Source organism: Sminthopsis crassicaudata, chromosome 2, assembly GCF_048593235.1.
Source record: "Sminthopsis crassicaudata isolate SCR6 chromosome 2, ASM4859323v1, whole genome shotgun sequence".
NCBI classification, from domain to species: Eukaryota; Metazoa; Chordata; class Mammalia; order Dasyuromorphia; family Dasyuridae; genus Sminthopsis; species Sminthopsis crassicaudata.
Window position 1 is genome coordinate 230,922,556 of NC_133618.1, and position 26,341 is coordinate 230,948,896.

A 26,341-nucleotide genomic window follows, 5' to 3' on the forward strand; every position below is an offset into this window, starting at 1 on the left:
TGTTATTTGTCTCACTGAGTTATGAAAAAATACTTTGTCAACAATAAAGAATCAAAAAAATATGAGTTACTATTAATGCTATTTTATCAGATACAACAATATACATATGTATATATTCTGGCTAGTATTTCTATAGTTCTTTATTAGTAGCAATTTATTTTTCATTCAGAGCAGCAATAAAAATTAAGAATTATAAGATTTAATCATTTACTAGTGAAATAAAGACAATTTCCCCCAATCAATAAACAAAATATATCCCAGTCTTTATAAGGATCCAAAATGCTGTGAAATCCCCTAAATTTCCAGTGATTTAAGCCTTAGGTCTCTGCCTTTTCTCAAATCCAGCACTGCTCAATTTAATCCCATGCAGAAAAATATAAATGATCCATGGAAAAGAGGAACAGTCATTTTTTTAGAATAGTAACTTCCCTGATAGTCCTAGAACTTAGAGATATTAGAACTCAGAACAGAGAATATTAGAGCTAGAAGGGACTTGGAGGTCCTCTGGTCTAGTTCTTCCTTTGACAGAATAAAAAATTGAAGTTAGAGGCTCTTACTTCAGGGTAAGCTTTGAGAGGTTAACTTTTATTTTTTATTATATCTTGAATTGGGATAATTTCCCCCTCTTCTCTTCACATTAGAAACTGGAACGCCAATATAATGGAAAATTTACTGGGCACAGAGTTGAAGGACCTAGGTTTGAATTCTTCTCATTGGGCTACTTGCTAGCAAAAGGAATGTGGGCACAATCACTTACCCCTCTGGAACCCTATTTCCTTGACTACAAAATTAGGAGGTTGGTTAGGTAAATTCTAAAGTCCCTCCCAACTTAAAGTCCTAAAATCTTATTTGATCCTTGTTTTCTCCCTCACTTGCCTCTATGAAATATGAAAAACGGCTAGAAACTTGTTCCCAGCATCTGTGTCAGTTCAAACAGTGTTGACTCCCCTCAGGGACCAGAAATATTTTCTTCCCTACGGCCAGATTTCTTTCAAGTTCTGACCTAAGTTTGTGTGAATCTTGGCTTATAGTTTCAGTGGTAAAACTTTTGAAATATATTTAAACTACTTTTCAGGGATGGTGAATGGGAGACAACATCCTAAGATAACTATCCAATCTCACATATTTTCAACCCACTGTGATTGTGCCCATGCTTTATAGCAACAATAATTTCATGCCTCCCTTTTAGTACTAAAGTGGTTCCTTATATTTATATACCTGAAAGCAGGTAACCACCCAAGAACTTACATGCTCTATTTGCCAAAAATAAATAGCAAATTACAAAAACAAAGAAAACACCATGTGGCAAAGTAAATGAGAACGGAACGTGTTTGGGGATTTAAAATGCCATCTATCTCAACATTTGTTCTTAGAACCATAAAATGTCTGATAAAGAAAGAGTCTTAGAAGAGAAAAATGTTGACACTGGAAGAATCCTCAGAATACAGACTATCAGAGTTGAGAGGAGTCTTAACATACTTACAGCTTTTAAAAACAACATATATCTGCATTCTCTCAATTCTACAGTTGAAGAAACAGAAGTCCTGAAAAATTAAAGTGGCTTCTTTAATGTCACTAATCTATCAATCTAGTTGGTGGCAGAGCCAGAATTAAGAATCCAGATTCCTTATATCTCAGACCAATATTCTTTCTACCATACCAAGATAATATAGTCTATATAATTAAAACATGATCATCTAACTTTATAAAACTTACTGATATTCTTAACCCCCAATTAAATATCCACTTTTTCTAGACAAAACCTAACAGGAACATATCTGGATAACACAACTGTCTTAAGAAGTTTCAAGTAAGGCATCATTTTCAGGGCAAATATCTATTTCTATACATATCACATGTGTAAGTCAGCTGTTCAGTTACCAATGTGCCATCAATGTCTCTTTCTAGAAAGCTCATCTCTATTCTTGGCCTCTGCTTTTCCCTGGAAGGGATTTGAGATTCTACTTACAGAGACTCTCTGGGCTCTGGGAATTTCCACTTGAGAACTAGGCATGTAAAGCAAGGAATCCTGGTTACCACCCTGGCTGTCAGCACAAGAGAAAGGATGGCTTGGCTGCCGTAGAGGGAACTGTGAGGAGAGCTGCTCCTCTCTATCTCCTAAATGAAATGTGTTTCTAGGCTTTAGTGGGAGTTTCCCACATAGCTTGCCAAGCAAGTCCCCATTTGCTGTAATGCAATGCTCAGCCTGATGATGTCAACCAGTCATTTGCCTAGCTTCCACCTCCAAGCCCACAGCAGAGATCCGCTTCCTCAGGACAATGAACTTGGTGCCGTAACTTCATCCTAGGCTGGCCACATATGTCTGACATCCTTCCTTCCATTTTCAGCACTGCTCTCAGTGACAAAAGGTTTCCTATGCTCACTTCATTAGCCCTGGGATCCAGGCATCCTTACCCTTTGTTTCTTACTGCCTGATGACTAATTTATAATGTTTGCTTTGCAGCATTTCAATGATTTTCTTTGGACCAGGGTGTTTTCCCCATTACCTTCTTCCTGTCAAGTTGATGAAATTGTTTGGTTTCCCACAGAATTTCATTAAAGAATATGCAGTAAGCCCACAGGCTAGGCCCAGCACTGTACTGGGGGCTTAAAGCCAGCAGCTCAGGTTTCATTCCAGCTTCCCTGACAGTGATAAGAAGGAGGTGCTGTAACCATTGGCCTCACTTTAGAATGAGGGAATTGGGATTCAGGAGGCTCTTGCCCCGGGGGGGTCACACAGTGGAGTTTTGAAACAAATGACTCCTAGACCAATGTTCTTTAACTACAAGGCCTCCTACAAAGCATGACACAGGCTGAAGACAATTCTAGAAATGAAAATATAAATGGATTCCAAAATGATTGGACATTTATGGATGACAGCTACTTTTCAAGTTCACATCCGAAAGGGGGTCTTTCCTTTTTCACAGGCTCCTGCAGGTCCTCTGATGGTCACAGAACACTGGACTGGGAGACTTTGTCCCACTTAACACACTCATTTACTACTTCCTAGGGCACAGTTTTCAAATCTGTAAAGTGAAGGGATTAGATTATTTCTATATTCTGTTATAAAGAGGAACTTTCAGCTCTAGCAAAATGGAGAACTCTTATGATTTAATTCTCTTTCTGAACCAGTTTTACCATGCCTAAAATAATACCAGAACTGCCTTCCTATGTCTTTTTTTTTTTTTTTTTTCTTTTGCTGAGGCAACTGGGATTAAGTGACTTGCCGAGGTCACAAAGCTAGGAAGTGTTAAATGTCTGAGGTCATGTTTGAACTAAGGTCCTCCTGACTTCAGGGCTGGAGCTCTAACCACTGCACCATCTAATTGCCCCTTTCCTGTGTCTTAAAGATGTTGTAAGAATGAACAATATCCATGAAGTCAAAAGTTCTGATGTCTGGGAAAAGGCATTAAATACACTGAAGACATTATTATTAGTGATGGAGCAAAATTCTCCTAAGTATCAAAGGAAGTATTCTCCTAAGCATATTCAATGTAAGGGGCTTGCACTTACTTTGTAATCAGGAAAGTATGTCTTCATTCCAACAATTTGAATGGGCTTCAGGAAATGGAAACAATTTCCAAACAGCTCAGTTGATGGAATTATTCTCTTTATTCTGAATCATGCACCAATACTTAACCAAAATTAAGAAACAACAAAAACAAAGCCATCATTTTCTTCTTTTATAACCCTTAATTTATAAAACTTCCCCTGAAGAGAAAACTGTTCTTCATATATCAACTAATTTATAAAAGAAAACCTTAACATTAAATTGACTTCATTTCAAAGGAATTGACTTTCTGCAATTCCTCCAACATTGACTACTGCCATTTTGGGGTTATTTTTGTTAATTGGCAGATAAAAACTCAACTGTTCTTTCCTCAATAGTATTTTATTTTTCCAAATACATGAAGATAATTTTCAACATTCATTGTTATAATATTTTGTGTTCCAAATTTTTTCTCCCTCCTTCCTTTACTTCCCTATCTCTAAGACTGCAAGCAATCTGATATGGGTTTTACATATATAATCCTTTTAAATATATTTTCATATTTGCCATATTGTGTAAGAAAAATCAGACCAAAAGAGAAAAAGCCATGAGAATAAAAAAAAAAAAAGGTGAAAATACTATGCCTTGAATTACAGTGAGTCTCCATAGTTCTCTCTCTTTGATACTGATGTCATTTTCTATCTCAAGTTTTTTGGAATTGTCTTGGATCACAGCATTGCTAAGAAGAGCTAAGTCTATCATCAAATAATCTTGCTGTTACTGTTTTGGTGGGGTTTTGTTTTGCTTTTGCAAGGCAATCGGGGTTAAGTAACTTGCTCAGAGTCACCCAGATAGTAAGTATCAAGTATCTGAAGCCAGGAATACTTTTTCATGTGGTTATGAATATAGTTTTAATTTTGTAATTCTTTTGAAAACTGTTTCTTCATATCCTTTGACCATGTATTGGGAAAACTACTATTAGCCATAAACATATACACATATATGTACATGTAAATATTTTTTGTTAATTGTTTCTGTATATTGAATATTAAACCCTTATCAGAGAAATCTGAAACAAAGATTTTTACCGTTTAAAAACTTTCAAATAGTTTTAAGGGTCAAATGAGTTAATATAGATGAACATTTTTTTATAATCTTAATAATGCTTTATTTATGAGATTCCAGGAGCTCAACTTGGAAGAGTCTTCCTTTTACAAATGAGTGAAGCGTGGCCTCAACATATTAATGCACTCTTTTGCCTAAGGTCACAGAGATACTAAGTAGTCAGAGCAAGGACTTAAAACTCAGGTCTTCTGACTTCAAATTCAGTGATTTTTAAAATGTATCACAATGACTATTATCCTATTTATACTTTATAGTGAAAAAATCTGAGGCCTAGCATTCACTGTATAAATGGAAGAAAAGAATCAGAGGCTTATTAACGTTAAGATTTGGACAGGATTATCAAAAGCAAATTTGGGAAGCAAGGGAATAGTTTACGTATAAGATCTTTGGAGAAGAGAGGAATTTATGACCAAAGAAGAACTAAAGAACATAATGAAATGCAAAATAGACAACTTTGATTACATTAAATTCAAAAAGGTTTTGCACAAACAAGACCAACATCAACAAAATTAAAAGGAAAGCATAAAGCTGGAAAAAAAAATTTTTTTACAGCTAGTGTTTCTGACAAAGACCTCATTTCTAAAATATAAAAAGAATTATATATAAAATGTATAAAGATATTTATGATAATACAAGTCATTCCCCAACTGATAAATAATCAAAGATATGAGCAATTTTCAGATGATGAAATTAAAGCACTCTACAATCATATGATTTCAATCACTGTTGATTAAAGAAATGCAAATTAAAACAACTCTGAGGTACCAGTTCACACCTCTCAGATTGGCTAAGATGACAGGAAAAGATAATAATAAATATTGGAAGGAATGTAGGAAAACTGAGACACTGATGCATTGTTGGTGGAGTTGTAAAACGATCCAATCATTCTGGAAAGCAATTTGGAACTATCCAGCAATACCACTACTGGATCTATATCCCAAGGAAACATAAAGGAGGGAAAAGGATCCACATTTGCAAAAATGTTTGTAGCAAATCTTTTCGTGGTAACAAAGAATTAGAAAATGAATAGATGCTTATCAGTTGGGGACTGGCTGAATAAATGATGGCATATTAATATTCCATTAAAATTATGAACAAGTTGATTTTAGAAAGGCCTGGAAAGAGTTACATGAATTGATACTGAGAGAAACAAGCAAAACCAGAAAGACATTACACACAGTAACAGTAAGAATGTGAAATGATCAACTGTGAAAGAACTATTGAGGCTTTGGCTTATTCTCATCTATCTTTCTAATTTCAAGAGACACATTACTCTCTCTGCTTCTAGCCATGCCTTTTCCTTAACCCTCCCAATAGCTCCCTATAGCTCATGCCACATAGACATCACCAACACAGAATAATGATAGACTGAGGATATTTAGGTGTGGACAGCTATAATAAAGGAGAGCCTAGAGGAGCAACACCCAAGGAATGGATAGGTTGGGGAAATAATGCTTTGTCTTGCTATCTTTCTTGAGTCAGTCGGTTTCCTGACAGGGCCAAAGAAACAACATTTTAGCACAAACTTGGGCTGCGTATATAGGAAACATGTTCCTTCCCTAAAAGAGAAGTGTTCCACAGAGTCACAAAAATTTAATTCAATTAAACTCAATTCCACAAAAATTTATTAGATATTAACTATGCACAGGCATGGTGCAAGTAAGGAAGAGATCATCTAGTCCAATCCCATTTTCTTAAATAAGAGAAAGGGAGTAACCTAGAGAAATAGTCATTTGTCCAAGGTCACATAAGCAATAAGGAGCAGAGTAAAGATTCGAACCAGATCCTCTAAGTAAAAATCCAACACTCTTTTCACTATGCCACTGCTTCTTCATAACCTACTTATGACTGGCTCAATATAATAGGCTCTTGCAAATGAATGCAACAGAAGTGGAAAATATGTAGGAGGGTCTGATTTTTTCCAAAAGGAAAAATTTAAAAATAAACTATGGAATGTCCAAAACTGTTCTCAGGGCAACATTTTGCTTGGCTTATTCAAGAGGCTTTTGAAATGTCTACAGCTTGCAGAAAATTTAGCTAGTTAGGCTGGAGTATGCTCAGTGATCCACTAAGGGCAACTCTGAAAGCAAATGACTCCCTACTCAGGGAGCGGCCATGTGCATGTTGGCCTTGAAAAGAGGGAGTGTGTGGCAATGGAATCTGCTTCTCAGTAATTAGCCATGTGTTCCTGTCTTTTTATAGTATCTATAAAATTTGTGATCTAAACAGCTCTGTAACAGGCAAGAGCTGGCAATGGTGTTCAAGAAGGAAGAAAAAGCTGGTCAAAGACAAATTTCATTCCAGGTCACAAATGCCACATTACAACTTTGCAAAATCCTTGACATTCTCCCAATCCAGGAAAAGAGCTTGATTTCTACAGATAGAAGAGAGCCCAAGTTTGGGCTAAAATGCTGTTTCTTTGGCTTGGTTACCCAGGCTCCTGAACAATGGGCCAGCAACAGCAAAGGGGGAAAGAAACTGTTTACTTGCAGCTACAACTATTTATAGCCTTGGCAATCTGCTCAGATTTGGATGATAAATCTCTGTGTTTCAAGTGAGCAGTTGTTTTGCTTCTGGAAAGTTTCTTCAAACAAATTTGTTCCCCTTATTGTCCCTTCCCAAGACCACTCCTCATATGTTCTCAGGAAATTTTATTTGAACTTCTGTTAAAACACACACACACACACACACACACACACACACACACACACACAAACTGAAAAGATTTAAAACACAGAAAGTCAGAATTAGAGAAGCCCATAGAACTGAGAATATAGAAACTGGAAAGGATCTTTATACACAGGTCATTAGCACTGGAAAGTATCTTATTGATCAAATAATCCAACTGCCTTATTTAATGCAGGAGACAGGTCCATTCTTCTTTTCAATTTGCCACAAAGCCTCTTTTATAAAATGTAAATCTCATTCCCTTTATCAGTGTAGGCCTCCATTGCTTAATGTAGTATTATTTTAAACCATGTAAAACTAATAAAATTAAATGATGAAACATTTGTATTACACTTAAGTTGCTCAAAACATAAACTACTCCAAACATAAACATTCCTGTAACAATAAAGTTCATATCTGAATGTCCCAATCACTATAATGAAATTAGGATTCCACTGGTAAATTGAAAGCTCCTGGTTTTTTGAAACAATGAGATTACCTAGACACTTGTTTTTCCAGGAATGATAACAATCAGTATACTTTCACAAACAATAAGAAATGATAGATATACTCACATATAAACACAAGGGAGAAGCACATCATTCACCCTGTCAAGGATGAAATGCAACAGCTGTTTCCCCAGGTGCAGAGAATATCTCTCAGTCTCTTCCAACCCCCAAAACATGCAAATACTTTCAGTGGAAAGGTTTGGTTATTTAAAAAAAAATCCAGAGCCTTCTGCACAGTTTCAACTCACAGAAGAGGTTATACACTCGCCTACTGGTTTGAAAAAAAAAAAAAAAATCAGTTGACTTCACTTTATGCCTAGCTCTTGCAACAGAAATAATGCAAATTAGCCTCTCCCCTGAGTCCTGTTTTGCCTAATTCGGAAGGGATGGAAATGGTTGATAACCACCATTTATATTGACTAAAGTGCTGCAGCTTCTAGGCCTATCACATAACCTGAACACCGAGAGTCCCAGAGAAACTTGCAAGGAATAATTAAGAGTACCAGTGTGTACTCTCTGACAATTAATTTAGAGAAAGAAAACAGTAACATTTCTCAAAGGGATTAACTTGTTTTCCTATCTCTTCACAGTACTAATGAAGCTTGTTAAAAGACAAACAATAATGCTTATAAATTTTTAATGTGCTCACATTTTAAATCCAAGAGAATCATAGGTTTAAAGCTTTAAAGACATTCCCCATATCTAATCTATTGCCAAGGTAACCAATTTACCTTCACGACATCTCTTATACTCCTTTCTTTTTCTGTCCAACACCCTGGTCCAAGCCCTTGTGATTTCACACATTGGACTACTGGATCACTTCTGAGTGGACTCTGTCTCAAGTCTCTTCCCACTCTGGTCCATCTTTTCTGGTCAGTTGTTAAAGTGATTTTCCTAAAGTATAAATGTGACTATATCACACCTCCCCCCACCCCAATTCAATAAATTCCAGGGGCTCTATAACTTCAAATTACTGCAAATAAAATCTAGCATTCAGCGCCTTCATAATCTGTTTCCCTTGTATCTTTCCTGCCACCTTACACATCACCCTTCCTTTCCAATTCTACAGTCCAATACCACTGGCTTCCTTGAGATCCCTTGAATAAAACACTTCAACTTCCAACTCCTGGCATTTTCTCTCCCTCCACATCTCTGCTTCCTGGCCTTCCTGTCTTTCTTTAGTTTCAGCTAAAATCTTAACTTTCTATAGAAAACCTTTCCTGATATCTTCTCTCTGTTGATTATTTCCAATTTCTCTTGCATATATCTTATTTGTCTTCTATTTGTCTGTGAGCACATTTAGAGCAGGGGTTTATTATTATTATTATTATATTTTGAATAGATATACATTTAAATTTGAATTCTAAATTCTCTTCCTCCCTCTAGGTCCTCTCCTACCCACTGACAAAGCAAGCCATATGATATCTATTATACGTGTGAAAATCAGATAAAACATATTTCTATATTAGCCATATTGCAAAAAAAAAAAAATGAAGCAAGAAAAATAAAGTGAAGAGAGTTATACTTCAATTTGCACTCAAAATTCATCAGTTCTTTCTTGGGAGGTAGACTATATTTTTTCATCATTGAGTCCTTTGAAACTGTCTTGGATCATTGTGTGTTTATTAAAGTAGCTAAATCTTTCAGAGTTAATCATCCTTACAATATTGCTGATACTATGTATAATGTCCTCCTGGTCTTGTTCCCTGAACTTTGCATCAATTCATATAGGCCTTCCCAAATTTTTTTTTTTTTAAATCACCACCCTCATAATCTTTTAAAGCTAAATAGTATTCCATAACAATCATAAACCCAACTTGTGTAGCTGTCCCTCAATGGATGGATATCTCTTCAATTTCCCATTCTTAGCCATCATAAAAAGAGGTGTAGGTCCTCTTCTTCCTCTTTCTTTGATCCCTTCAGGATAAAAATTTAGTATTATTGTGGACTCAAAGGATATGTGTAGTTTCCTAGTCTTTTGGGAATAGTTCCAAATTGTTCTCTAGAACCATTCCACCAACAATGCATCAGTATCCTATTTTTTCACATTCCCTACAGCATTTTGTCATTTTTCTTTCCTTATTATAATTTCCCCACACACATTTTCTTGCTTTCCTTCTAATTTTAGTTGCATTGTTTATGATTGTGCAAAATTTCATGTTATTAAAATTCATCCACTATTCTTCCTATGATCTTCTGTCTTTTGTTTGATCACAAACTCTTTCCTTCTCATGCTCCCCTACTTTCTGCCAAACAATCTTCTAGTTTTCCCAGCAATTTTTCAAACATTGAATTTTTACCCCCAAAGCTTGGCTCTTTGGATTTATCAAATACTAGATTTACTATGATTATCTACTATTGTGTATTATGTATCTAATCTATTCCACTGATCCATCATCCTATTTCTTAGATAGTACTAGATTGTTTTGATGATTATCATTTTACAATAAAGTTTGAAATCTGGTTCTGCTAGGTTACCTTCCTTCATATTTTTGAAAATTGATTCCCTTGATATTCTTGAATTTTTATTATTCTAGATAAATTTTGTTATTATTTTTCTATAAAATAATTCTTTGCTTATTTGATATGGCACTAAATAAGTAAATCATTTTAAGCAAAATTGTCATTTTTATTACATTAGTTCAGCCTACCCATGAGCAATTATTTCTCTATCTGGATCTGACTTTGTGTGAACAGGGTTTTGTGATTGAGTTCACAGAGTTTCTGAGTTTGTCTTGATCGGTTTATCTTGGGGCAGACTTCCAAATATTCTATACCATATGCAGTTATTTTAAATAGAATTTCTTTTATTATTTATTATTTTTTAAATAGTTTTTATTTACCAGATATATGCATGGGTAATTTTACAGCATTGACAATTGCCAAACCTTTTGTTCTAATTTTTCCCCTCCTTCCCCCCCACCAGATGGCAGGTTGACCAATACAGGTTAATTATGCTAAAGTATAAGTTAAATGCAATATATGTATACATGTCCAAATAGTTGTTTTGCTGTACAAAAAGAATCGGACTTTGAAATAGCATATAATTAGCCTGTGAAGGAAATAAAAAATGCAGGCAGACAAAAATAGATGGATTGGGAATTCTATGTAGTGGTTCATACTCATCTCCCAGAGTTCTTTCGCTGGGTGTAGCTGGTTCAAGTCATTACTGCTCTATTGGAATTGATTTAGTTCATCTCATTGTTGAAGAGGGCCACATCCATCAGAATGGATCATCATATAGTATTGTTGAAGTATATAATGCTCTCCTAGTCATGCTCATTTCACTCAGCATCAGTTTATGTAAGTCCCTCCAGGCCTTTCTGAAATCATCCTGTTGGTCATTTCTTACAGAACAATAATATTCCATAATATTCATATATCACAATTTATTCAGCCATTCTCCAATTGATGGGCATCCACTTAGTTTCCACTTTCTGGCCACTACAAAGAGGGCTGCCACAAACATTCTTGCACATACAGGTCCCTTTCCCTTCTTTAAGATTTCTTTGGGATATAAGCCCAGTAGTAACACTGCTGGGTCAAAGGGTATGCACAGTTTGATAACTTTTTGAGCATAGTTCCAAATTGCTCTCCAGAATGGCTGGATGTATTCACAGTTCCACCAACAATGTATCAGTTCCCTCCTTTTCCACATCCCCTCCAAAATTGTGCATTATCTTTCCCTGTTAGTCTAGCCAATCTGACAGGTGTGTAGTGGTTAAATAGAATTTCTCTCTTCCTGCTGGGTTTGGTTTTGTTGTTGTTGTTGTTGTTGTTTGTTTTTTGGTCGTTTTTTTTTTGGGTAAGTGCAGGAGAGAAAAGATGCTAAGCTACCTACCAAACAAAGTCTACAGAACCATTGTGTTGACCTCATTGTTGTAGACCTGTGAAACTCAGACAGCATACCAGTGTCATACCAGAAAACTGAACCACAAAGAGGCCAGGAGTTAACTAGAGATAAATATAAATGTAATTAAGGCAGAGAGCTAAACTTTTGCCCAAAATGTTAGGAATCATCTTAACTGGATGCTCACCACTTCCTCAGCAGCAAACTAATTTGCCTGGAGATGTTTTCCTCACCCAATTTTGCCCTCATCATTGGTGCGTTCCTGGCCCAGATCTCTACCCTGATGGGAGCCCACAATTGTTCATTTCATTCCTAGCTCTCCTCAATTTTTGTATTACTCCACCTCTTCACCAACTAGCCCTTCCTACCACCCTTTTATGTCTGACCTTTCCCTATTTATAATGTAAGCTTTTTGAGAGCAGGGAGCACCTTATCTTCCTGTATTTGTATTCTCAGCACTTAGCACAGACTGGCAGTGGTGAACACTAAATAAATCTTCTATCTGAACAACTGTGGTTGTACTCCTTTTGGTTTGATATAAATTCCTTAAAGAAGCAAAGGCAGGAATAAAGTGAGCCAGAAAGGCCATTATATTTCCCCTGGGCTAAAAATTACTCAATTACAGTAACAGGGTGAGGCTGATAAAAGTTCTGAGGCTCCAGAGACAAAAAGAGGTAGGGAGGAAAGGATGATGAAGATCTATCCCCTCGCTAGCAATACTTTTATCCACCATAGTTACATTTACATGTTGTCATCCTTCTTTAGAAGGTAAGCTCAGGGACTGTTTTTGCTTCTGCCTTTGTATCCCCAGGGCTTAGCACATTATCCTTAATAAATGTGTTGATCAGTTGATTGCCTGGTACCCATTCAGGGCTGTTCTAGCTCTCTCTCCTTGGAAATCAATTTTTTTTCACCCACACCTGCTGTATCCTTGGCAATCCAAAAATGATTCTCTTTGGCTGAGAAAACACAAGCAAAATAAAAACAGAGTCCTTCTGCCTTGTCTCCTTTGTACATTATTGTCACCTTGAAGAAGGGACCCCAAAACTCTAAAAGTCCTTAAAGGAGAAAATCTCCTTCAATTCTGCCTCAGTGAGGGACTCCACCCCAAGGGACAAACAGTTTCATCCTTGTTATCTGCGTGGGGTCAACTCAGTACTGAAATTCATTGAATTTATTTCAAATTCCAGCTCAAGCTGAAACCCAGCAATAAGCCAACTTGGTACTCCATCCATGAGCCCCCTTCAGCTTGTAGCCAAAGCTTCCATTATAAAAGAGCCAAATTAAAACCCTCTCTTTGCAGAGGTTCCAAACATGCCAATTCCATGCTTGGGATACCAAGGCTCTGTCCACTGGAATACTCTTTCCAGTGCCACCCTCGCTTTATCCTCACCTCTTTCCTAACCAGACTTTATGTCTCTCTGTCAGGATTTCTAACCTTACTTCCAATCCCCATAATAAACCTCTTTTAACAATCTAAGTTTTTGGGTCTTTTTCAGAGAATCCCTGTGACACCAGAAGGGAGTCCCTAAAACTCCCTATATGTGCCACAAATTCCAAGGGGTTGCAGAGGAAACAAACCCCTCCATTTGGTTCCCTGAACCCTGAACCTGCCAGTAGACCTCATTTAACTCCCTGACCACCAGAAACCCTAATCTCATTTTGGTTCCCTAAATCTAAACCTCATCAACCTCTTGTTATTTCCCCTATTGGACTGTGAGCTGGAGAGCAACAATTAGTTTTTGCTTTTCTTTGTATGCCCCTCTGCTTAGCACAGTAGGTAGAAGACATTTGATAGATGCTTGTTGAACTGACTTGAACATTGAATTTATCCTTTCTTTAAATATCCCTGTTTCCCTCAGGTTATGTTGCTGCCCTCAGCTTTGCTCATCAACCTCAGCTTAGTTTGAATCCTCTTGCTACTCTTACAGAACTGTCCCAATTTTCTGTTTTCATTCTATCACCTGTCCCTTATTCCTATCTTTGGGCATAAGTCTTTAAAAATCTCATTTTGCTGTTGAATTCCCTGTGCATCTACACTGATGTATTTAGACAATCCTTCCTTTTCTAGTTCACTGGATATGTCTCTTTTGTGACCAGAATTTCATTATGAAAAGCTGACTGAGCTGACTTCTAATACTTAATATGATTTATATATGGTCACAGTGATGTCTGAGGATATGGCCAATGTTCAAGAGGTCAAGTGCACAAGCCAATGCATTTTCCTCTGCACCAAATTGTCTTTTAGGAGCTTATTTACCACGTGATGTAAAATTGGCTTGCTTGTATTAAGTATGTTTATACCCTTAATATAATCTAGCCATAGTGATTATTAAAAGAGTTTAAAACTTGCCAGAAAATAAATTATTTCAGGTCTAACTTTTATTGTTAACTGATTGATTTCTTTCAGGCAGTCGGGGATATATGACTTGCCCAATCTGAGGCTAAATCTGAATTCAGATCCTTTTGACACCAGGATCAGTGCTCTACCCACTTAGCTGCCTCATTAATTGAGTTGTCTTAATTCAATTAAAATTTATTGTTATTAATGTTAATTACAGCTAACATTTGCATTATACCTTAAAGTTTACAGTGAGTTTTAGACATAGTTATCTCACTTGGTACTTACAATAACTCTTTAAATTAGGGGCTACTGTTTTTCCCATTTTACAAATTAGAGCACTTGAGATGGAGACAGGTTAAGTGATTTTAATTGCACAGTGCACTATCAGAAATGTTTTGTCAGATAAGTTTTACTTAATTATTTTTCCTTATTACAGGCAGAGTCAATGAGGAAATATATTATGAAACTGTGATATAAAAAAGCAATTAAGCTCAAACATCAACAAATGAAATTTAAACAACTCTCCATTAAGTCCTGCTTTAGTTGAATTCTATGTCTAGATCTATCACAAACAAATATAGTACCATATAAACATTATTGCAAAACAAATTAAACTATGTTGAATGTCAACATCAGCCAACTGATAATTTTAGCCACCTTAACTCATATTCAATTTAGAAATAAGTGTATGGAGACTGAATGTAAATCAATACATGCTATGTTCACTTTTTTTTCTTTTTCTTCTGTTTTTTTCTCTCATGGTTTTTCCCTTTTGTTCTGATTTTTCTTTCCCAACATGATTTACAAAGAAATGTGTACTAAAAAAAATATATATATAAAGAGCTAATTTTTAAAATTAATGTGCATGTACAACTAGAAAAAGAAAAACAATAAAAAAGGAAAGAAAAAAAAGAAATAAAAGTTGTACTCCCTAAAACATAAAAACTTCTAATTATTTGAAAAAAGAAAAGCAAGGTTTTGCCTACTAGCCAGGCCAAACCAATGTTAAAAATGTTAAAAAATTAACCATGTTAAAATTAATTGGTTTATTAAAAGTCAGAATTTATAGTTAATGTTTAAATTTAAAGGATTAAATATGAATTTTAGAATTTGAAATCAACATTGTGAGCACCATTGGAGACCCTCAAATATCATCCCCTAAAGTGTCTTAGTCATTCTATTAATTGGCTAGCAAGTAGACCTTCTGCTTGTTTGCCTAAATAAATAAATAAATAAATAAATAAATAAATAGATAGATAAATAAATAAATGAAAGAGTAAAAAAGACTTCTTAACTAAGTGGAACTAGAATATATAAATGTATATACTTGTCTGTGTGTATGTGCATGTGCATGTGCGTGCGTGTGTATGTGCGTGTGTGCATGTGTGTGTGTATCCTGGCTAATATTGATATTATCCAAAGTGAGTTCTAGTTATAATTTACATAAGTACTACTGTATCTGACTAATAAGGTTTATGAAACATTCAGATATTAAAAGGACCAACTCTATGAGGACTGAAGGAGAATATTTTATACAACATGAATCTTAATAATGAATGTTTCTTTAGTTGAATTGACTTAGTAATCAACAGTGATACATTAATAACCAAAGTTAATGTAATGCACCTCTTTGAGCCTTTTTCTTCTTAAGTGCTTTGATTCTATGGCTCATTATTGCAGGAAATAAAACAAACAAACTCTCAAAACATGAAGTCCAGCAACCAATACAGTTTATTCAAAAGAGGAAAAGTACAAATAAAATATAAATACCCCAAATCTGTCTCTGCTGAAATGCCTCCTTCTTTTCCAATTCTGGCACATGGATTTAAATTCAAATTCAGTGAAAGTTTTCTTTTAAACTTACTCAAGGCCAACAGGGAATGTTGCTTATAATCTAAATACATTTAGATATATAAACTTTATTTGGATACTTGACAAAATAAAAGTATTTTAGGTCAATGTATACAAAAATATTTATACATTTTATATCATATTATTGGCCAAATTTAAAGAAAACAATTCTAGAGTAGAAATACTTCTACTGAAGTATATTTTAGATTATCTTGAGAATAAAAGATTTCTAGGAAGTTGGAAGGGGTTGTAATTTTTTAAAAAAAGAAATACAGAGGGCTTAGAAAAAAACAATAAAATAAATATGGACCCCTATATTTAACATATTTTACAAATTAGAGGGTAGGGGATAATGTTTTTGTTTTTGAAAGAACATCTTATAATGAAAAATATTGGAAAGGATGTGGGAAAACTGAGACACTAATGCATTGTTGGTGGAATTGTGAACTGATCCAGCCATTCTGGAGAGCAATTTGGAACTATGCCCAAAGGGCTATGAAACTATGCATACCCTTTGATCCAGCAGTGTCTCTACTGGGTCTATATTCCAAAGAAATCATAAAAGAAGGAAAAGGATCCACATGTGCAAAAATGTTTGTAGATGTTCTTTTAGTAGTGGCAAGGTGTAATGGGCCAGAACTGTGGAGAAATATACTTAGGACACAGTATGATTGATTTAATCCTACAACATGGTGCTAACTCAGTGGAATTGATGAGACAATGGTGATTTAGTTTACATATACTTAGTATTTAGAATGATAATGTAATAGTTCTATAATTGATGTAATTGTAATAGGGTATTTAAACTGGGGACAAACTCAGCCACCATCATTCCATCTTTGATTAGCCTCATGAAGGCTCTCCTGCCTCCTGCACTTTGGGAGACATTGGTTCAGACTGGGAGACTGAAGGAGACAATAAAGACCTAGGACTCTATCCCTGACCATTCTTATGGTTGTTATTCTGCTGAGACTAAGGCTGGTCCCCAGACCTCCAGAAAACCAGCTGTAACATTACATTTTGGCACCCAACATAGGATAAGGACCTACATCCAACTGACAAGATCATGAGTTCAGTGGAGAAGTCCCCATGATGTGGAAATAGGGTGAGTATAAAAATAGACACGCAAGAAACTTTGGTAAGGGCTAAACTAGTATTTCAGCCAAATTGGACAATGCTTAGAAAAGGGCCTTCCCCACCACAAAGGAAGTGTTTAGAGTGCATGGTTAAGCTAGTGTAAAAAAAAAAAAAAAAACAAGCTTTGATTGTAACTTGGAAGCAGATCAACAAACTCTTAGAAACTTTACAGTACATGTCTCCTTGGTTCTCTAAGGAAGAAAAATTAGAAACTAGTGGAAACTAGTAGGAGGGCAATTAATTGAATATTACAATGATAATGATCCTAATTCAATTCCTAAGGAAACACCATTCATGAAGCAGCTTTGTCCACCCCTTATGACAAGATTCCAAAAGACACTAGTTAAAGCTAAAAATGACAGGATATATCTGATTTAAGAATAAAAGCCTACTCTGTGATTGAAGAATTTGATTCTTCAGGTCAAGCCAGGAGAAGATACACTCCTTTGATCTGGAAATTATCAAAGATCTGAAAAAGGGTTGCATTCTTTATGGAACTTCATTGTCTTATGTTAAGATGTTAGAGAATTTGGCTTTTGAAATTTTAACCCCTAGTGATTGGAAATCCATAACAAGGACATGTTTAGAACCTGGACAAAACTTGTTGTGACTTTCAGAATATAGTGAACTCTGTAGAATACAAGACCAACAAAATAGGCAAACTGGAATTAATATACCAATCACCTTTGATCAACTAGCAGGTATAAGTTATTATGCAGGCAGATTAATTACCCTTTGACAGCAAATCAGCAAATTGCTGCTGCTGCTATAAAAGCATGAGGCACCTCCCCAGGAAAATAAGATAGAGGGGAAGCCTTCACAAAAATAGCACATGGTCCAAATGAACCCTTTGTTGATTTCAAGGGATGTCTGCAGACAGCTGTTATATGAACTATTGGTGAAAATGTAGCAACAGGAATAATGATAAAACAACTTGCTAGAGAAAATGCTAATGAGGTTTTAGAAGAATTATACTAGGACTACACAAAGATGCTCCTTTAGAGGAGATCATAAGACGCTGTACCACAGTGGGCACAAATACCTTTTATATCCAGGCTATGATGCAGAACATGGGAAGACAGAGTCCCTTTCAGCAAGGGACTTCCAGAGACACTCATCAATGCTTTCAATGTGGTAAAGTAAGGCATCTGAAAGCTCAATGTTGGCATAGAGATAGAGCAAGAAAATAGAGATACAGAACAAGACTCAAAACTCCATGTCCAAAAGGCAACAGAGGCTTCCATTGGGCATCAGAATGTAGATTGACTCAGGGAAATGAGAGGTGGGGCCCACCTCCAGGGCCCCAGGCAAAAAACAGGTAGGGTATGATGGCAGCCTAGGTTACACCCAGAGAGTCTTTAGAAGTTCATGATCAATCTGCCCAAAAGCAATCTGATGGGAAAAAGGGATTACAATTGGGGAGAATAAAGGTTTTATAACCCGACAGAAGGGCAGTGGCCAGTGCAAGCAGCTCCAATATAATTGCCAGGTGATGTGGAGAGATCCATAAAGTGGTGAATGGAAGGGACCAGATAGGTTAACTGCTTGGGGAAGAGGGTTTGCTTATATCTCTCTAGATAGAGAAGGAATTGCATGGATGCCAACAAACCATATTCACCTTTTCCACTGGAGAGAGATAGAAAAAAGAGAAAAACCTTGAAACAAAGGAGAAAACTCAAGAAATATTGGATGATTCCATCTCTGATTACTGAAAAAACATGACTGTTTAACTCAATGTGTATGGCAATTGACTCATGAACATCAAAAATTATTGATAAGACTGTTACAGAACTTCAAAACCCACAGGAATCATTGAATTCCCTAAGATGAAAAATTGTTGATAAAACTGTTGTAATTATTGATAAGACTGTTACAGAACTTCAAAACCCTCAGAATCATTGGATTCCCTAACACATGATGAGACTATTGCAGGACTCCAAAACTTTTAGGAATCATTGGATTTCCTGACACATGAAGTAATGGACAATAGATTGGTTTTGGATTATCTCTCGGCTGCTGAAGGAAGTGTATATATGATTGTTATTTATATACCCTCCTTCTAGGACTTATGGAAATCAATTATAATACCATATTGAATCATATTGTTTGTTATATCACTACTTGTATGAATTGTATAATTCATGTTTGTTACACCACATTGAGCCTGTTGAGACTGTGGGGAGAGCCATCACTAGTAGCCTATGTTATATTACTATGTGCTTGTGTAATACCTCCCATGCTGATAGACTTGTGTAAACCTGTTTCAAGTGAGAAACTCGCTAACAAAATCTGGTTTGACTCCCCATTTCCCTTTGGTGTTTTCATCTCCATTCCTGAGATGTCAGGGAGGGCATGATCACCTTGTTTTTTGGTGTTTTCACCCCCTTTTCTGAGAAGTCAGGGAGGGCACGATTATGTCCTTTTTGGAGTTCTCATCTCCCTGAGAAGTCAGGAAGAGCATGACGACCTATGTTCAAAAAACAAAAGAAAGGGAGAGATGTAATGGGCCAGAATTCTGGAGAAAGGTGTTAACTCAGTGGAATTGATAAGACAATGGTTATATAGTTTAGCATGGTGATTAGTAATTCTCTAGTTCAGTATGATTGATTTAATCTTACAATAAATAATGGTCCCCTAGTGATATAATTATTGGTTTATACTCAATATACTGTAATGATGTAATTGTAATAGAATATATAAACTGGGGACAAACTCAGCCATAGACAGAGAAGACTTGATCACCATCCTGGTGGCTCCCCTGCCTCCTGCATTCCTCCACTGAAACCAAGACCCATTCCAAAGGACCTCCCAGCCCCAGGTGAAGGAGACAGACTGCCAAGGAAATAATAAAGACTTTGGACTTTATCCCTGACTATATGGGAATTATTTTGCCGAATCCAAGACCTATTCAAGGACCTTCAGAAAGCTAGCCAGAATTTTACAGCAAGGAATTTGAAAATGAGTGGATGCCCATCTACTAAGGAATGGCTGAATATGTTATGGTATATAGATGTAATGGAAATGATGAACAGGCTAATTTCAAAAAAGCCTGGGAAGACTTACTTGAACTGATGTTGAATTGAGCAAAACCAGAAAAACTGTATACACAGAAACAGTAAGACAGAACAACTATGATAGACTTAGTTTTTCTCAGAAATTCAGTGATTCAAGGCAATCCCAATAAAGTTTGGATAGAAAAATGCCATCTGCATCCAGAGAGGGAACTATGGAAACTGAATGTGGATCAAAGCATACTATTTTTCCCATTTTTAAAATTTCTCATGGTTTTTCCCTTTTGTTCTGATCCCCCCCCAACATAATTCATATGAAAATGTGTCAAAAATGAATGTACATGTCTAACTTATATTAGATTGTTTGTTAATGTGGGGGAGAGAAGAAATAAGGGAGGGAGAGAGGGGAAAAATGTAACTCAAAATTAGAAAAATGAAAGATGTAATCCATTTTTACATATAATTGGAAAAATAATATAATTTAACCAAAATTCTTAAAAAGAAAGAATATCTTAATCTGAACTATGATCTGCCCATTCCCACCAACTCTCATGTGGATATCTCTTCCCTATTTCTTCTCCTTTCTGTGGCTGACATCTTTGAGCAAATTGTTTACAATAAATGTACAATATACTTTCCTTCTCACTTTCTTTTTAAATATTTACAGTCTGGCTTCTGACCTCACTATTCAAACAAAGATGTTTTCTTGCAAATTTGATGGCTTTCTTTCAATCCTAATCTCTCTCAACCTCTCTGTAGCTCTTGACCCTATTAATTACCAAGTTCTCTTTAAAAGTCTCATCTAGATTTCCATGACATGCTATCTCTTGGTTCTCTTCCTATCTGTCTGACCACTTTTTCAGTCTCCTTTACTGCATTTTCTTCTACGTAAGGCAAATTAACAATTGATGTCCACCCAGGCTCTGTGCTAACTTCCTCTATACCCTCATAGCTCTCCTTGTTACAATTATCATCTGTATGCTGATGACTCTCAAAACCAATCAACTCTAACCTCTCTTCTAGATCTCCATCTATCTATTAAACAGCCAGAAATGGATGTCTTAGTGACATCTTTTTTTTTTTTTTTTAATTTATTTTATTTGGAAAAAAAAGGGTAAGAAAAAAAAACAGAAAAGAATACAAAGCAAAATAAAACAAAAGAGAACATTGTCATATGCTCAGCATATGACATCAGGGAGAATTCAAAATATATAACAAATTATCAGATCAAGAAAATATATACAATAGTAGAAGAAATTATATTTATGAATGTCCATTTTTTTCTTTACTTCCTTATAAATTATTCTTTGGTTCTCTGTTCATTTTATTGACTTTATTCTTTATTCCCTTTTCATCCTTTCCCCCCAAGCAAGTTACAGTTAAAAAAAAAAGAGATATTTATGTATACATATGTAGATATGTATAATATATATATATATATATATATATATATATATATATATATGCACACACATCCCATAAACACAGTCTTTCCTATTCTTGTTGACCCTTTAATTAAATTCTGCTCTATAATTTGTCTTGCTATTACTTCATCTTCCCTCATCCAAGGATCCTTCCCTTGTCTCTTCCCTCACCCTTTGCTTATCCATCTGCCCATCCATCCCTCCTTATTTTTTAATATATTTTGAAGGGTGCTTTATGGTATATGTAGTGATGTCTATTGAACCCATTTCCCAATGTGAGTAGGCATTTAGAATTATGAATCCTTGTCCTCACTCTAATGCCTCTGTGTCTATTCTTTGCATCTCATTTGTATAATATGATTACTACTTCTACCTTAACTCTGCCAATCTTTCTTTTGAGGCACCCTATAGTTGAGGCAAATCTTAAACATAATAATATACATTTCCTATGTAAGAAAAAAATTTGTCTGGGTTTAAACAGTTTGTCCGTGTTGAGTTCCTCAAAATTTATCTTTGATATTGGCTCTTATGTGTTAAATTTTCTGTTAAGTTCAGGTTTGGCTGATAGAAAGTCCTCAAAATCTGCAAGTTCATTGAGTGTCCATTTTTTCTCATTCAAAATTATAATTTTTACTGCATGTGATATTTTTGGCTGTAGGCCTAGTTCTTTTGTTGGTAGATATGACTCTAGGATATGACTCTAGGTTCTGCTTTCTTCTTGCCCAGCAACACAACTGAGTCTGGGGTTCCTAATCAGCTGAGGTTCACTCAGTCCTCCCAGACTCAGACCCCAAACCAACAAACAGTCTGGGAGGTGAAAGTCTCTGCAGTTCCAGCAGAGGCTCCAGCCACACCCAACTAGCACGAGGGGTCCCCACTAGATGTTTCTTTGAAGCTAATTTGAAGCTTCAAACATGTTAATACATAGCGCCTGGGTCTTTCTTCAGATCTCAGGTAGTAAAAGAAGGACCTCCTGCTCTGCCCCAAGTCATGTAGATTTTTCAACAATCCATGTTCACCCTGAGATGCAAATTTATTCTATTTGTGGGAGAAATTGGGAGAGCTTGAATTTACCAACCTATTCTACCATCTTTCTAGAATCTTCCTCCACTTATCATATCCAAAAGAAAAAACTCTTTATCTTTCCCTCCAAATCCTTCCCCTCCATCTTCTGGACTTTCCGATTACTGTTAAGGTTAGTCATCCAGGCTCACAATCTAGATATCATCTTTGATTCCACTCTCTCTCTTTCTCTCTGGCTGCTAAGTCCTGTTGTTTTGAACTTTGTAACATCTCTCAAAAGTTCTTCCTTTTCTTCACTGACATTGCTATCTCTCTGGTCTAAGCCATCATCACTTAAAACCTGGACTATTCCAACAGTTTGTTGATTGGTCTCCCCACTTCTGTCTACTCTCAAACCTTCAAATTAATCTGGCCATTTCATCTCCATATTCAATAAAGGTGGCTCTAAATCACTTCCAAGACCAAATTTAAAACTCTCAGTTTGTCATTCAAAGATCTTTACAAGCTGGTCCCTTTCTTCCTTTCCATTCTTCTTATATAGTCCACACATTCGGTAATCCAATAGCTCTTTGCTGTTTGACACAGCAAAGACACAGCAAGACACTCCAATTCCAGACGCTAGTGGCTCTTCTCCATACCTAGAATGCTTACCCTTCTAACCTCCTGGCTTCCCTATCTTTCTATTAGTCCCAGTGAAAATTGTACCTTTCATAAGAAACCTTTCCTGATCTCTCTTAATGCTAGTGCCAACCCTCCATTGATTATCTCCAATTTGACCTGTATACATCTTATTTGTACATAGTTATTTTCATTTTATCTTCCCAATTAGCTCAAGTGAGCTCCTTGAGAGTAAGGATAAGATTGTTTTGGTTTGGGTTTTTGTTTTTTTTTTGTATTCTCAGTGGTTATGGGCACACAGCAGATATTTAATAAAAGTTTAATGACTAAACAGATACAAAGTAACCTCAGAGAGGAAAGCATTAGCATCTGGGGGCAGACAGGAGAGGGAAGATCTCTTGCAGAAGAAGATGCCTTTGTTCAAAGAAATCAGGTTTGCAGGAAGTATATAGAATGCAAACCTTCCAAATGAGAATAGTCAATGCAAAGGCAAAGAGATGGGAGATAGAATGTTTTGTATGAAAAACCACAAATAGCCCAGCATAGCAGATAGAAAACAGGGAGGGAAGTAACATCTAAGGATAAGATGAAGAGGCCAGCTTATGAAGACTATTCATAAGACCCCAAAGAGTTTATATTTGACCCTAGAGATATCTGGTATCGTAAGCTAAAAATATTAGTTAAAGTAAGAGTCTGGCATTCTCAAAGGTCTATTTGTCATCTCATACATTTTAGGTTTCTTCTTTCTTTAGCCTTTTTGCAGATCTTATAGCATGGACTGAATTCTGTCTTTGTCCTGCCATGGTTACAAGCTTTTTTTTTTTTTTTTCCTTTTTAAACTTTTAAGCATTAATTTTAAAAGCTTTTGAGTTCCAAATTCTCTCCCTCTCTCCTATTTCTCTTCCACCCATTGGGAAGACAAGCAATATGATACTTATTACACATATAAAATCATTTAGAACAAATTTCCATATTAGCCATGTTGCAAAAAAAAAAAAAAAAAAAAGGCAAGAAAAATAAATAATAATGTATTTCAATCTTCATTCAGAAGTCATAAATTCTCCCTCTGGAAGTGGGTAGCATATTTTCATTATGAATCTTTTTGAATGATTGTAGATCAGAGTAGCTAAGTCTTTCAATGTTGATTATTATTACAATATCATTGTTACTCTGTACAACATTCATCTCATCTTGCTCATTTCACTTTGCATCAGTTCATATGTATTTTCCCAGATTTTTTGAAACTATCCTGTTCATCATTTCTTGCAACATAATAATATTCCATCACAATCATATATTATAACTTGTTGAGTCATTCCCCAATTGATGGGCATCCACTCACTTTTAATTCTTTACCAATACAAGATAAGTTGCTAGACATATTTTTGTACATATAGGATTCTTCTTCTTTTTTCTTTTACCTGTTTGGGGCATAGATCTAGTTAGTGTTATTGCTGGATCAAAGCATATAAAATGCACAGTTTGACAGTACTTTTGGCATATTTCCAAATTGTTCTGTAGAATGATTATATCACTTCACAGCTACATCAATGGAGTATTTTTTCTTTTTTTTTTTATTAATATAGCTTTTTATTTACAAAATATATGCATGAGTAATTTTTCAACACTGACCCTTGCAAAACCTTCTGTTCCAACATTTCCCCTCCTTCCCTTCACTCCCTCCCCTAGATAGCAGGAAGTCCAATACATGTTAAATATGTTAAAGTATAAATTAAATACAACATATGTATACATATTTATACAGTTATTTTGCTGCACAAGAAAAATTGGATCTAGAAAGAGAAAAAAAAAAAAAACCTGAGAAGGAAAACAAAAAATGCAAGCAAACAATAACAAAAAGAGTGGAAATGTTATGTTGTGATCCATACTTATTTCCCATAGTTCTTTCTCTGGGTGTAGCTGACTTTCTTCATTACTAAACAATTGGAACTGGTTTGAATCATCTCATTGTTGAAGATAGCCACTTCCATCAGAATTGATCATCATATAATTTTGTTGTTGTCATGTATAAATTATCTTCTGGTCCTGCTCATTTCACTCAGCATCAGTTCATGCAAGTCTCTCCAGATCTCTCTGAAATCATCCTGTTAGTCATTTCTTACAGATCAATAATATTACATAGCATTCATATACCACAATTTATTCAGCCATTGTCCAAGTGATGGCATCCATTCAGTTTCCACTTTCTAGCCACTACAAAGGGCTGCTACAAACATTTTTGTACATGTGGGTCCCTTTCCCTTCTTTCAGATCTGTTTGGGATATAAGCCCAGTAGTAACACTGCTGGATCAAAGGGTATGTACAGTTTGATAATTTTTTGAATATAGTTCCAAATTGCTCTCCAGAATGGTTTGATTCATTCACAATTCCACCAACAATGTATTAGTATCCTAATTTTCCCACATCCCCTCCAACATTTGTCATTATCTCTTCCTGTCATCTTAGCCAATCTGAGAGGTGTGTAGTGGTATCTCAGAGTTGTCTTAATTTGCATTTCTCTGATCAATAGGGATTTGGAGCCCCTTTTCATATATCAACAGAGTATTTCCCCTCCAGCATTTGTCATTCTTCTTGTCTGTCATATTAGTTAACCAGTTAAGTTTGAACTGTGCATGGTTAATTCCTAAGGAAACATTTCTAACACAAATTGGAACTTCACAACATCCTGATGACAGGGTGTATTTGCTGTCTATAGACCAACCCAGCCAATTCCATTGGAACTCCACTGGAAGATTGGCTATTAAGTGATAGATTTGTTTTTTAGCCACAATAGGACATGAAACAAATAAATACAAAATGGTAATCTTATAAACCATAATGAAAGTGATAGAATGACTGAAAAAGGAGCAGTTTTTTGATTAGTTATAAATTAGTCTTTGAGGTAGTGCAAATTATTCTATCCATTTCACAAAAGAGGTAAGTGAAGTTCAGAGAATAAAAGTGACATCTAAGAATGTTGGGGGCCGTAGCCCCCTTTGATATTCCTTGTTTAATCTCCAACTTCCTTTGGGCTAGTTTTGGTTTTCAGCCCCCATTCTAATGATCTAAAATTCCTTTCTGGGGAGAGACTGAAGGAGATAACAATAGATAATTTTTGTCTTATTTACAATAATAAGAAAATTCCTGTCTTATTTACAACAATAGAGAATTCTTGTATTATTGACAAATATCTCCCGGAACCTCTTGTTAACATTTCTGTGCAAACATTGTTTTCATGACTCTAGTCATCCCGTATGTATATAAAGAAGGCCGAAAAATGAAATCTTTGCA

At 35.7% G+C, this 26,341-nt stretch overlaps 1 protein-coding gene across 4 annotated transcripts in view; it reads right to left on the reverse strand.

The window, feature by feature from the left end:
• Positions 1–26,341, reverse strand: part of PKIG (cAMP-dependent protein kinase inhibitor gamma) — an 88,866-nt gene that overhangs the window by 34,346 nt on the left and 28,179 nt on the right. The window contains exon 1 of one of the 4 annotated variants that reach the window (XM_074288518.1): positions 19,334–19,435. The exons of 2 other annotated variants lie outside the window; for them this stretch is intronic. The gene's annotated coding sequence lies outside the window, so the exon portion shown is untranslated. Of the gene's footprint in view, positions 1–1,969; positions 2,110–19,333; positions 19,436–26,341 lie in introns of those variants that run through there. One more of the 4 variants, XM_074288516.1, reaches the window with a different exon arrangement.